Here is a 12605-nt window from a genome sequence, read left to right on the forward strand (position 1 = left end):
GTTCATTCCAAGAGCTTAGTACAGTGTTCTGCACATAGTAAGCGCTCAATAAATACAATTGAATGAATGAATAATGATAGCAGTAGAAGTTGTAGTAATAGTAATAGTAGAATATGTATTAAGTATCCATTATGTGCAGAGCACTGTACTGATAGGAAATGGTACTCTCCCAAGTACTTAGTATAGTGCTTTGCTCAAAAGAAGCAGTCAATAAATACCACTGATGATGACAGGAAAAAATACATGGGTGAGAATTAGACAGAGTCCCTGACCTTCAAGGAGATCAGGATCTAAGACTGAAAGAAGTGATAGGTTGGGCAATGGACACAAAAATAAATCACACACAAAAAAAGACATAAAGGACAAGGGCAGTGATCAAAACAATAAGAATCATCATCATCATCAGCGGTATTTTTGGAGCACTTACCATGTGCAGAACACTGTACTAAGCATTTGGTAGAATACAATTCAAGAGTTAGCAGACACAGTCCCTGCCCACAGTGAGTTTACAGTCTCAAGGGGGAGGCAGTCATTAATATAACTAAGTAATTCATAATATGTACAGTAAATATTTGTGGCTAAGTGCTGTGAGGTTTGTAGGGCATTTTGGCTAGGGGTGTTTTATGTTCTTCATCACTCTGGGCACTGGGCAGAGGGTTGAACACCTAAAAAAGCTTCTGCTGAAACTTCCATACTGAATTGATCTCCCAGGAGAGAGTGAGGAGGATCTAAGTGCTGGATGGCTGCAGGGAGACCAGGATGGGGCCTTTTTTAATGGTAGGTGTTAAGCACTTACTATGTGCTAGACACTGTGCTAGATACTGATGTTTGCAAGACCACACATCAGACAAATGGTGGAGATGGGATTGCAGCCCAGATCCTCTCACTCCTAGACCCATGCTCTTCCTACTATGCTATGCTGCCACCATCCATGTTGGTTTTCCGGAAAACAACAAAACTGGTCCAAGAATTGTGTGACTTCAAAGTTCCCAGATTTCCTGGATTAAAGGGGCTCCAGCCAGACTGTAAGTAGTTAATTTTCCATAACCCATAAATGCAACATCTCCTGAATTCACTCTTACTGATCAGGAAGAGCCTTTCCCTCAGGCCAGTGGGTAGCTTGGCCTTTGAAAAGCTGATTTAGTGTCCTTAAGAATTTAGTTTGGATGGCTTTGTGATGTGTTTTAAACTTTTTGGCAATGAAAAATCAAAGTTTCCCCGATGGTCCCACATACTACTGATAACAATTTGTTTTCTGCATCATGTGTCATGGGTAGTGGTTTTCTCAGCCAATTTTCTGCTAAATTAATTTCAGTTCATCTCTTGATATTATTAAGTGGCCTTTATTTCACTCTGTAAACTACACATAGAATGTCTCTCTCCATCTCACTTTTGCCATGGTGTTTGCTGCACACACTTGAAATGTATTAGAAGGTATTATTAATCAATGCACAGTTTTCTGCTCTCCCTAGGCACCAAGAGGACATTTAGTTTTGTTATAATGTGCGGTTTTGGTCTTGATGAACCCTGTGTTAAAAAAACTTGCATTATGATATGTGAGTGACCCCATATGCAGGTACACAACTCTTGTACCTAGCACTACATCTATCCAATTAATCAACAACAAATCACAAAAGCAACATAAAGGACAAGTGCAGTAATTTCCCCCATTTGGCTGTAAACTATTTGAGAGAGTTCAGCAGTTGCAAGGCTCATGTTGCCTGCTCTCAAATAGCTTACAATCTAACCGGGGAGAAAAGGGAGAAGGATTTACATAATTTGAAAGCTGGAGGAAGATCAAGTGCAAACTTAGAAGCATACAAACAGGTCAGGATGAAAAACTGAGCAAATAATTGAATGAACAAATAAATCTATATAATATATAGATTTTAAAAAATGTATGTACATCATTACTGAGGATAAGTTTGAAGAAAAGTGCATTGCAGGAAGATATCACCTAATTCTTTAATAATATTCTCTTAGAAGCCTCCAGTGAAATCATAGGTTATTAAAGTGTTGAGTGCATGCATATTTTTATGGCAGAAACATATTTCCAGCTAAATAACTGGAAAGATGGATATCTTATCAAACTCTAAAATTTGTTATCATAAGATGATGAAGAGATGGTAATAATGAAGGAATGGTAATGATATTATTTCAACTGGTCACTATTTTTTTAAAATAGAAAATAGTAGAGAAGCAGCATGGCCTAGTAGATAGGGTATGGGCCTGGGAATCAGAATGTCAGGGTTCTTATCCCAGTTCTGCCACTTGTCTGCTGTGTGACCCTGGGTAAGTCACTTCACTTCTCTGGTCCTCAGTTGCCTTGTCTCTAAACTGGGGATTGAGACTGTGAGCCCCATATGGGACAGGGACTGTGTCCAACTCAACTTCCTTGTATCCACCCCAGTGCTTAGTATTGTGCTTTGCACATAAGAGCTGAACAAATACTATTATTATTAATATAAAATATTTGCTCAGCACACAGTAAGTGCTTAATACATACTGATACTATTAATACTATTGAGTTTAATTTTGTTGAAGGAAGAGGTAGCTGTTCAATTTGAAGGCTTTATTAACCCTACTGGGCTTTGAGTATGAGGAGCATCTTTTCCTGGTGAGTTATCTGTTCAAGACATTGGTTGCTCTCTAGTGCCCTTTCCAAAGTTAGCTTAGCAGAGATATAGCCTATGCACCCCGAACATCAGTGGAAGGGAAGCATTTAACCAACCTGAGCACTAATTCATTAACCTTGCCTTTCCAATTATTTCATCAAGGAGGTCAGTTAATGTGGCCACAGGCTAGTGGACAGCAGGGCAACCAAGGCCCCTCCCATATAGACGCTTATTAATGGGTGACTTTTTGTCGAGGTCCTACATTAACCTGGTAATAATCATATCTGTTAAAGTGATGTCTCCTTAGATTTTCACCTGAATAGCTTGGTCAATAAACAACCTCTCTCTTTCCTTCCCTCAACCCACCTTGTCCATCCCTTCCTGGTTAGCTGCTTTAAGATTACCCAACCCTGCTTCCCAAACCCTGAATTTATTCTCCCCAGTCCTGTCTTTTGGTGAACCATATAACCTTCCTAACCTGGGACTTTTCTAATCTATTTCTTTTCTTTTAACTTCTATTCATTTTTTTAACAGCTGCTCCCACTGTTTTAACTGCTGGAGGCCCTTTATGTAATTTTTGGTTTTCTGACCCCAGGGAACTGGAACAGGATATGGTTAGTGGAACGAGCACGGGCCTGGAGTCAGAAGATAATGGGCTCTTATCCTGATTCTGCCACTTCTCTGCTGTGTGACCTTGGGCAAATCACTTCACTTCTCTGGGCCTCAGTTCCCTGATTTGTAAAATGGGGATTAAGATTGAGAGCCCCTCGTGACACAAGGACTGTGTCCAACCAGATTTGCTTGTATTCACACCAGCATTTAGTAGAGAGCCTGGCACATAGAAAGTGCTTAACAAACACCATTATTATTATTATTATTGTTATCATTATTATTGAGGAGGCAGCCACCATGAACTTTCTCCTCTATAGATCTCCTTCTTCTCCCTCTCTTTCTCATCCTTTTCCTCCTCCTCCTGCTCCTCTTCCTTCTCTCATTCTCCTCCTCCTCCTTTCCTCTTTCTGCCAGACCCACCCCACTCATATCAGCCCCTCTTCTACCATGGTGGTTTTCAGACCCAGAAAATGGGATCCACAGGTCTGTGAAAGGCATAGTCTCTGATGGAGGCTGCAGTAGTGGCAGTGGAGGCAACAGTGATAGCCAAGGAAAACATGTCCCACTCAGTGAAGCTGTGTTGAGTCAGATGTCACATCCATATGGAAGGTCGGGGGAGACTACAGCTCTAAAGACCTTTAATGGGGTCTAGAACCCAACCCTCCTCTCAGGATTGTACCTGGAGAGTTTCCCATACTTTACAAATCTCAACCATGGGAGACAGAGTCAAGCAAAGGTATACCCATTTCATCATAGCTTGGGCAGTGGCTAGCAAGTGGAAGACGACCTCCTGTAAGTCAAAAATCACCTGTGCTGGGCAGCAGTGGCATGGAGAGAGTACAGGGTGGAGATTCAGGTTGACTGCGTGGAAGAAGCCAGTGGTAAACTGCTTCTTTATTTTTACCAAGGAAACTCTCTGGATACACTACCAGAGTGATTGCCGATAGAGGGTGGGACGTACTGGGAGAGATGTGTCCTTGGAGTTGCTACGGGTTGGAGGCAACTCACAGCATAAGACAAGACAAGAGCCTAACCATTTGGCCGCTGTCCTCTACCTCACAAGACCCGCAAAGGATGGGCTGGCCAAGCAGCATTGCTTAGTGGAAAGAGCATGGGCTTGGGAGTCAGAGGATGTAGGTTCTAATCCTGACTCTGCCACTTACCTGCTGTGTACTTTGGGCAAGCCACTTAACTTCTCTGTATCTCAGTTACCTCATCTGTAAAATGGGGATTAAGCCTGTGAGCCCCACATGGGGCAAACTGAATACCTTCTATCTACCCCAGCACTTACAATAGTGCTTGCCATGTAGAAAGCCCTTAGCAAATATTGTAATTATTATTATCATAATTCGGTTTTCTATTCTGTCTCACAGATGCTGTATTGCCAGTCCAGAGTGCTTCAGTAAAATAGATATTTGCTAGCTGTATTAGGAAGAATGCAGGGACTTTCTCTCCTGCCAATTCATAGCAGTTGGAGATATTAAGGGATTTTTTTCCAGGTCACTCAAGTGCCATTTATTGTACCAGAGCACTAATCGTGCTCTCCAAAGTGTTAAATGCAGTACTCTGTACAGAGTACGAACTCAAGAAAGGCTAGGGCTTCAGTGATTGTTACAACTCAACTCTAGATCCTTATATGGATTTATCAGCTTTGTTATTAGTTCTTAGAGTTCTAATAATTATAATGTTAGTAATAATAATTGTGATATTTTTAAGCTCTTACAATGTGCCAAGAACTGTACTAAATGCTAGGGGATAGAAGATATATCAGGTTGGACACAATCCCTTTTCTACATGGAACTAAATCGAAGTTGAAAGGGAAAGCAGATATTAAATTCCCATTTAGCAGGTGAAGAAATGGAGGTGCTTAGAAGTTACGTGACTTGGTTTGTCAAGGACACACCACAGGCTAGTGATAGAACTAAAATTAGAACACAAGTCCTCTGATATCCAGCATTTTGCTCTTTCCACTAAGGCACAGAGGAAATTGCACAATTAGATTCAGAATTTCAATACTTTGTGTTAAAAGAAAATGATTCCCTAGAAAAGGCTATGAATGCCTTCGAACTACTTTAGAGTTCACAGTGAACTCCCCTAATTTACCAGGAAAAAAGTTTTCCATAGATTAAATGTCAAAAAGAATGTTTCCACAGACAGTCTCCTGAGAAGTAGAACACATCTTGAAATGACAAACACCTACAGTTTCTATTTTAATAGTATATTCAAAGTTATAATGAACCACTTAGTCTACCTATAAATTCCTTCTTATCCTTCATGCCTGCTAAGCAAATTAACACAAAAATAGCTAATGATCCCCTCAGTTGAAGTGTGACATATCACTAAATCATATATTAATTGTCTTTGCTTCTTAAAGAGAGAGAATTTCTAATCATATGCACCTTGTTCTAGTTTTCCCATTATTCAGCTACAGTAAATGCAAGTCTCCTTCTATACTTCCCAGCTAGAAAAAGAGAAACAGCCACTCCTAGCTCCAGAATGTAGATGAATTCAGGAGCTATAAAGGTGTTAGGTTTTCGCCACTGTTGCCACAGGTCCCTCTGAAACACAGAGATGTGGTGGGTGCTATAAGGGAAAGAGTAACTTAGTCCAGGCTTGGGTTGCAATTGAACTGGAGGTTGGGTTGGGAGCTCTGGGGCAATCAGAGTGGCAGGTGTTCCCAGCTGGGATGCCAAGTCCTGGAGATGTTGCCATTGCAAGACATTATCCATTGCTCACAAAGGTAGGCATGCACACATGTTTTTTTTTTCCTGTGGCATTTGTTAAGCATTTACTATGTGCTAGGCACTGTACTAAGCTCTGGGGTAGATAGAAAGTGTTCAGGTGTGGCATAGTCCATGTCCCACATGACACTCACATTCTTAATCCCCATTTTACAGATGAAGGAACTGAGGCACAAAGACTTTAAATGACTGGCACAAGGTCACACAGCACACATGTGCTGAAGCCGGTATTAGAACCCAGAACCTTCTGGCTCCTAGGCTCGTGCTTTACCCACTAAGCCATTCTGGTTCTGATTTCACAACATAATATACACTGTTGCATCACTTAAGGCATTAACTGTGAATCCTAGTACAAACTAATTCATTCATTCATTCAATAGTATTTATTGAGTGCTTACTGTGTGCAGAGCACTGTACTAAGCACTTGGAATGTATAATTCAGCAACAGGTAGAGACAATCCCTGCCCATTGACAGGCTTACAGTTTAATCAGGGGAGACAGATGGACAAAAACAAGACAACTTAATCGCAATAAATAGAATCAAGAGGATGTACATCTCATTTTTAAAATAAATAGGGTAATAAAAATATATACAAATGAGCACAGTGCTGAGGGGAGGGGAAGGGAGAGGGGGAGGAGCAGAGGGAAAGGGGGGAAAGGGGGCTTAGCTAAGGGGAGGTGAAGGAGGGGGGCAGAGAGGGAGCAGAGGGAGCAGAGGGAAAAGGGGAAGCTCAGACTGGGAAGGCCACTTGAAGGAGGTGAGCTCTCAGTAGGGCTTTGAAGAGGGGAAGAGAGTTAGTTTGGTGGAGCTGGGGAGGGAGGGCATTCCAGGACAGCGGGAGGACGTGGGCCAGGGGTCGACGGTGGGATAGGGGATGGTGAGGAGGTATGCGGCAGAAGAGCAGAGTGTGCAGGGTGGGCAGTAGAAAGAGAGAATGGAGGAGAGGTAGGAGGGGGCAAGTTGATAGAGAGCCTTGAAGCCCAGAGTGAGAAGTTTTTGTTTCCTGCGCAGGTTGATAGGCAACCACTGGAGGATTTTATGGAGGGGAATGACATGCCCCAGAATGCTTTTGCAGGAAGATGATCCGGACAGCAGAATGAAGAATAAACTGGAGGAAGGAGAGAAAGGAGGAAGGGAGATCAGAGAGAAAGCTAACACAATAATCCAACCAGGATATTATGAGAGCTTGTGCCAGTAAGATAGTCATTTGGATGGAGAGGAAAGGGTGGATCTTGGCGATATTGTAAAGGTGAGACTGGCAGGCATTGGTGATGGATTGGTTGTGTGGGTTGAATGAGAGAGCCGAGTCAAAGATGACAGCGAGGTTGCGGGTCTGAGAGACGGGAAGGATGGTCGTACCGTCCACGGTGATAGGGAAGTCAGGAAGAGGACCGGGCTTGGGAGGGAAGATAAGGAGCTCAGTTTTGGACATATTGAGTTTGAGGTGACAGGTAGATATCCAGGTGGAGAGGTCCTGAAGGCAGGAGGTGATACGAGCCTGCAGGGAGGGGAGAGAATGGGGAGGGGATGTAGATTTATGTGTCATCTGCATAGAGATGATAGTTGAAGCCGTGGGAGCGAATGAGTTCACCAAAGGAGTGAATGTAGATGGACAACAGAAGAGGGCCGAGAACTGACCCTTGAGGAACCCCTACAGTGAGAAGATGGGAGGGGTGCAGTTAGAGGATGGGAGGGGCTAATGCACTCCCAGAGCCACACAGTGGGTCTCCCAGAGTTCTAGCCCCAGAGTGCCCCATGCACTGCCAGTCATGCGGACCTAAGCCTATTCTGGATGTTCCATGTGCATCTTTCTCCAGCACCCTCCCAACACTGCTGACTTGGCCATTAGCAGCCTCCTCCAACATGATCCCTGACTAAGTCCTCCTTTCCTCTCTCCTACTCCCTTCTGCGTCACCTTGACTTGCTCTCTTTATTCATCCCCCCCGAGACCAAGATTACTTATGTTCATATCCGTAATTCATTTAAATTATAATGTCTGTCTCCCCATCTAGACCGTAAGCTCAGTGTGGGCAAGGAATGTGTCTACTGTTATTTAGTACTCTCCCAAGATCTTAGTAGAGTACTCTGCACAGAGTAAAGTTTCAATACATTCATTCATTCATTCAATTGTATTTATTTAGCACTTACTTTGTGCAGAGCACTGTACTAAGTGCTTGGAATGTACAATTCAGCAACAGATAGAGACAATCCCAATACATGTGATTGAGTCACTGACTGACTGGTCAGACAGCCACACTGCCCTCCTAAAATTCCTCATGGCTCTCCTGAGGGCTCACTGATGCCCCTCCATCTCAACCTGTCTCACTCTACTGCGAAGGGGCAGAGAAAGACAGACACAGCCTAGCACCACTGCCTAAAAAGCCTATGGAAGGCTGTGGTAGCTGCCATTATAGCAATCACTGTGGCTGCAGTTTTGACCGGGTTCTGAGAGGTGAGGAGCCTTAAATTCTGCTTCTCAAGCCACAGTACATGTTAAGTTGTAACAAATAGTGAATAGTCTTATTTTAGGTGGAAGAAAGGTTTCTAATGTAGGATTTGGTATTATAGCTTGAAAAAAGATGGTTTTATAGCACAGTATAGAGTAAAAGACTTGAGTGACATATTCATCATTCATTCATTCATTCAATAGTATTTATTGAGCGCTTACTATGTGCAGAGCACTGTACGTACAAATCGGCAACAGATAGAGACAGTCCCTGCCCTTTGACGGGCTTACAGTCTAATCAGGGGAGACAGGCAGACAAGAGCAATGGCAATAAGTGGAATCAAGGGGAAGAACATCTCATAAAAACAATGGCAATAAATAGAATCAGGGTGATGTACATCTCATTGAACAAAAAATAAATTGGGTGATGAAGATATATACAGTTGAGCGGACGAGTAAAGTGCTGCGGGGGTGGGATGGGAGAGGGGGAGGAGGAGAGGGAAAGGGGGGAGAAGAGGGTTTAGCTGCGGAGAGGTGAAGGGGGGCTAGAGGGAGCAGAGGGAAAAAGGGGGGAGCTCAGTCTGGGAAGGTCTCTTGGAGGAGGTGAGCTTTAAGTAGGGATTTAAAGAGGGGGAGAGAATTAGATTGACGGAGGTGAGGAGGGAGGGCATTCCAGGATCACGGGAGGACGTGGCCCAGGGGTCGACGGCGGGATAGGCGAGACCGAGGGACGGTGAGGAGGTGGGCGGCAGAGGAGCGGAGCATGCGGGGTGGGCAGTAGAAAGAGAGAAGGGAGGAGAGGTATGAAGGGGCAAGGTGATGGAGAGCCTTGAAGCCTAGAGTGAGGAGTTTTTGTTTGGAGCGGAGGTGGATAGGCAACCACTGGAGTTGTTTAAGAAGGGGAGTGACATGCCCAGATCATTTTTGCAGGAAGATGAGCCGGTCAGCGGAGTGAAGAATAGACTGGAGCAGAGTGAGAGAGGAGGAAGGGAGATCAGAGAGAAGGCCGACACAGTAGTCTAGCTGGGATATAACAAGAGCCCGTAGCAGTAAGGTAGCCGTTTGGGTGGAGAGGAAAGGGAGGATCTTGGCGATATTGTAAAGGTGAAACCGACAGGTCTTAGTAATGGATCGAGACGAATCAAAGATGACACCGAGGTTGCGGGCCTGAGAGACGGGAAGGATAGTGGTACCATCCCCGGTGATAGGGAAGTCTGGGAGAGGACCGGGCTTGGGAGGGAAGATGATGAGCTCAGTCTTGCTCATGTTGAGTTTTAGGTGGCGGGCCGACATCCAGGTGGAAACGTCCTGGAGGCAGGAGGAGATGTGAGCCTGAAGGGAGGGGGAGAGGATAGGGGCAGAGATGTAGATTTGCGTGTCATCTGCATAGAGATGGTAGTAAAAGCCGTGAGAGTGAATGAGTTCACCAAGGGAGTGAGTGTAAATGGAGAACAGAAGAGGGCCAAGAACTGACCCTTGAGGAACTCCAACAGTTAAAGGATGGGAGGAGAAGGAGGAGCCTGCGAAGGAGACCGAGAATGACCGGCCAGAGAGATAAGAGGAGAACCAGGAGAGGACGGAGTCTGTGAAGCCAAGGTGAGATAAGGTGTGGAGGAGGAGGGGATGGTCAACAGTGTCAAAGGCAGCAGAGAGGTCAAGGAGGATTAGAATGGAGTAGGAGCCATTGGATTTGACAAGAAGGAGGTCATGGGTGACCTTAGAGAGAGCAGTCTCGGTAGAGTGGAGGGGACGGAAGCCAGATTGGAGGGGGTCCAGAAGTGAATGGGAGTTAAGGAATTCTAAGCATTAGCCAGAAAGAGATGGAAAAACACATGATATGCTTGTCTGTTTATGAGAGCCCAGATTTATATGGAAGAACCAAGATTAAATATGTCCAATATGTTTTCTCCCAAGTCATCATTTATGCAGAAAGCTTGACTAATCAACCATAGGATTGCAATGTTTTTCCTTGAAGATGTCTTGTTTTTCCTATAGAATGCAACAGAATATTCCATCGATGACTCCAGGATAGAATAAACTCTCATTTAATGGCCTCATCTATTTATTTTACAATTCATGGGCATTCATTAATTTAAATATATTTGGTAGCGATGTAGTCTCACTGTTCATTTTGAAATGATTCCTATGGCTTGAATTTTACATTTACATACACACAGACACACACAAACACACACACACTCACACACTTACATGTACACATATATTCATATAGTTATGAATGAAAAGTATTTACTTTAACCTAACTAGTGCCATTTGTTTCACTGTGTGTCTGGGTTTTCATGTATTTACCAACTGTGCATCCACAGGGCTGTATTCTTCAAAGCCAATTTAGACATCTGGCCCTGCACCACACAATTTGTGAAGAACCTGATGTTTCTTTCCCTTGAACAGTATTTTAAATGTTAATTTATGTCATATGAAATGGTAAAAATCAGTTCTGGGAAAAACATTTCATGCTCATTTAATTGATGAAAATTCACTAACTTTAAAGTGAAACAGTCCACGACTCCCGAGAAGCAGGGACACGAGGACATGTTTGGAAGCAATCTATACTTGTCTACTTTTATGGATCCCTGAGATGTGCAGTTTAGGTAACAAGCTTTTTCGATGTAACCTTTTTCAATTGTACTTTTCAAAGGTTATGAGGCAAATCTTGGTGAGAAGACCAATTAGTAACCAACCGTTCCTTTCTTACTGCAGGCTGGCAAATACCACCTGCAGTGCGTGACACCATTTTTGATTCTGCTTCCTGGACTCATCATCTGACCAAAGCCTTTACTCACATTCCTCCTGACTTAAATGATCAAACTGATGGTGAAAGACTGGCCCCTCTATTTTTATTTTTAATTGCATCCTACTTGGATGCCTTGGGAAATCATGTGAATAGTTTCTCTTCAACCCAGGGCTCAGTCACCACTGAATCACATAAAAACAGAGTTTGGGCCACATCTAAATCAGCTTGATGGATATAGAAATAGAACAAGCACCTCTGCCTGAGAAACGGAGTGCTCCGTCCCGCCTCACTGCCAACTCCTGCTGCTTTCCCAGCTCCAATCCTCTGTGCTGATGAAACAGAAAGAAAAATCTAGGTGACCTGCAGTTTGCCATCTCCACTGAGCAGGGAAAGGATTTACACTGAAACAGGAACAATTCCTATTAGGTAAAAGGAAAAACTTCCTGGTGCCAAGACTTGATTTCTATCTGAAGAGAGCCCACCACTGGAGGAAGCTCTTTCCCTGAAGAACTATGAAAAGAACGAACACATTTCATCTGTTCATGATAGGCGGCACCTGGCATCACTGCAATTCCAAAAAAAACCAATTTTCAGTTAATGTAAAGACAATGCTGGGAGCAAACCTATTGAATATGTGAAACCTGTTTCCACACCATTTAAACCCATATCATAGAAGAGGGAGATAGAAGCGGCAGAAGAGCCAGAAGACATAGAATTAGCCAACAGGAGCCAAACAAATGTAATTAGTGACACGTTGATAATCTGGCTGCGTAATAGTCGATTAAGAGATCAAGTCTTAAATGGTTTAAATATCTGGAACTAATTGATGAAAATAGAATCCCCATAGAATTGATGAAAACCAAATGAAAGGACACAGCCACAGTAGGATAGATACTTTTTAAATAATTCCTAGGCAAAGATTTAGTGTCAGTTGTGATTACTCAGTAAGGATGAATAGCTGAAAATGTGCTTCACAAATAAAGAACAAGACAAATGTATTATATGCTTTGCTTCACTAAAAAACAAGCATTAATAAGGAAAGATAGGATTGTTTTCTGCAATGTGGTGTGTAGATTAGTGGATCACACACAGGCCTGGAAGTCAGAAAGATCTGGATTCTGATCCTGACTCTGCCGCGTGCCTGTTGTGTGACCTTGCGTAGGTCACTTAACTTCACTGGGCCTCAGTTACCTCATCTGTAAAATGGGGATTAAGAGTATGAACATCATGTGGGACAGGGACTGTGTCCAACCTGCCAACCTGATTAACCTGTAACTACCCCAGTACTTGGCACGTAGTGAGTGCTTAATAAGTGTCATAATTATCAATTATTATTAATTCCCTTGCGTAATGTGCCCACAGCAATCTTTTGTCATTACACCCTTGGAAGGAAGGAATTTTCATTGACAGCAAAGGCAGATTTTTAAAATTTGAG

This window comes from Ornithorhynchus anatinus, chromosome 4, assembly GCF_004115215.2.
Source record: "Ornithorhynchus anatinus isolate Pmale09 chromosome 4, mOrnAna1.pri.v4, whole genome shotgun sequence".
NCBI classification, from domain to species: domain Eukaryota; kingdom Metazoa; phylum Chordata; class Mammalia; order Monotremata; family Ornithorhynchidae; genus Ornithorhynchus; species Ornithorhynchus anatinus.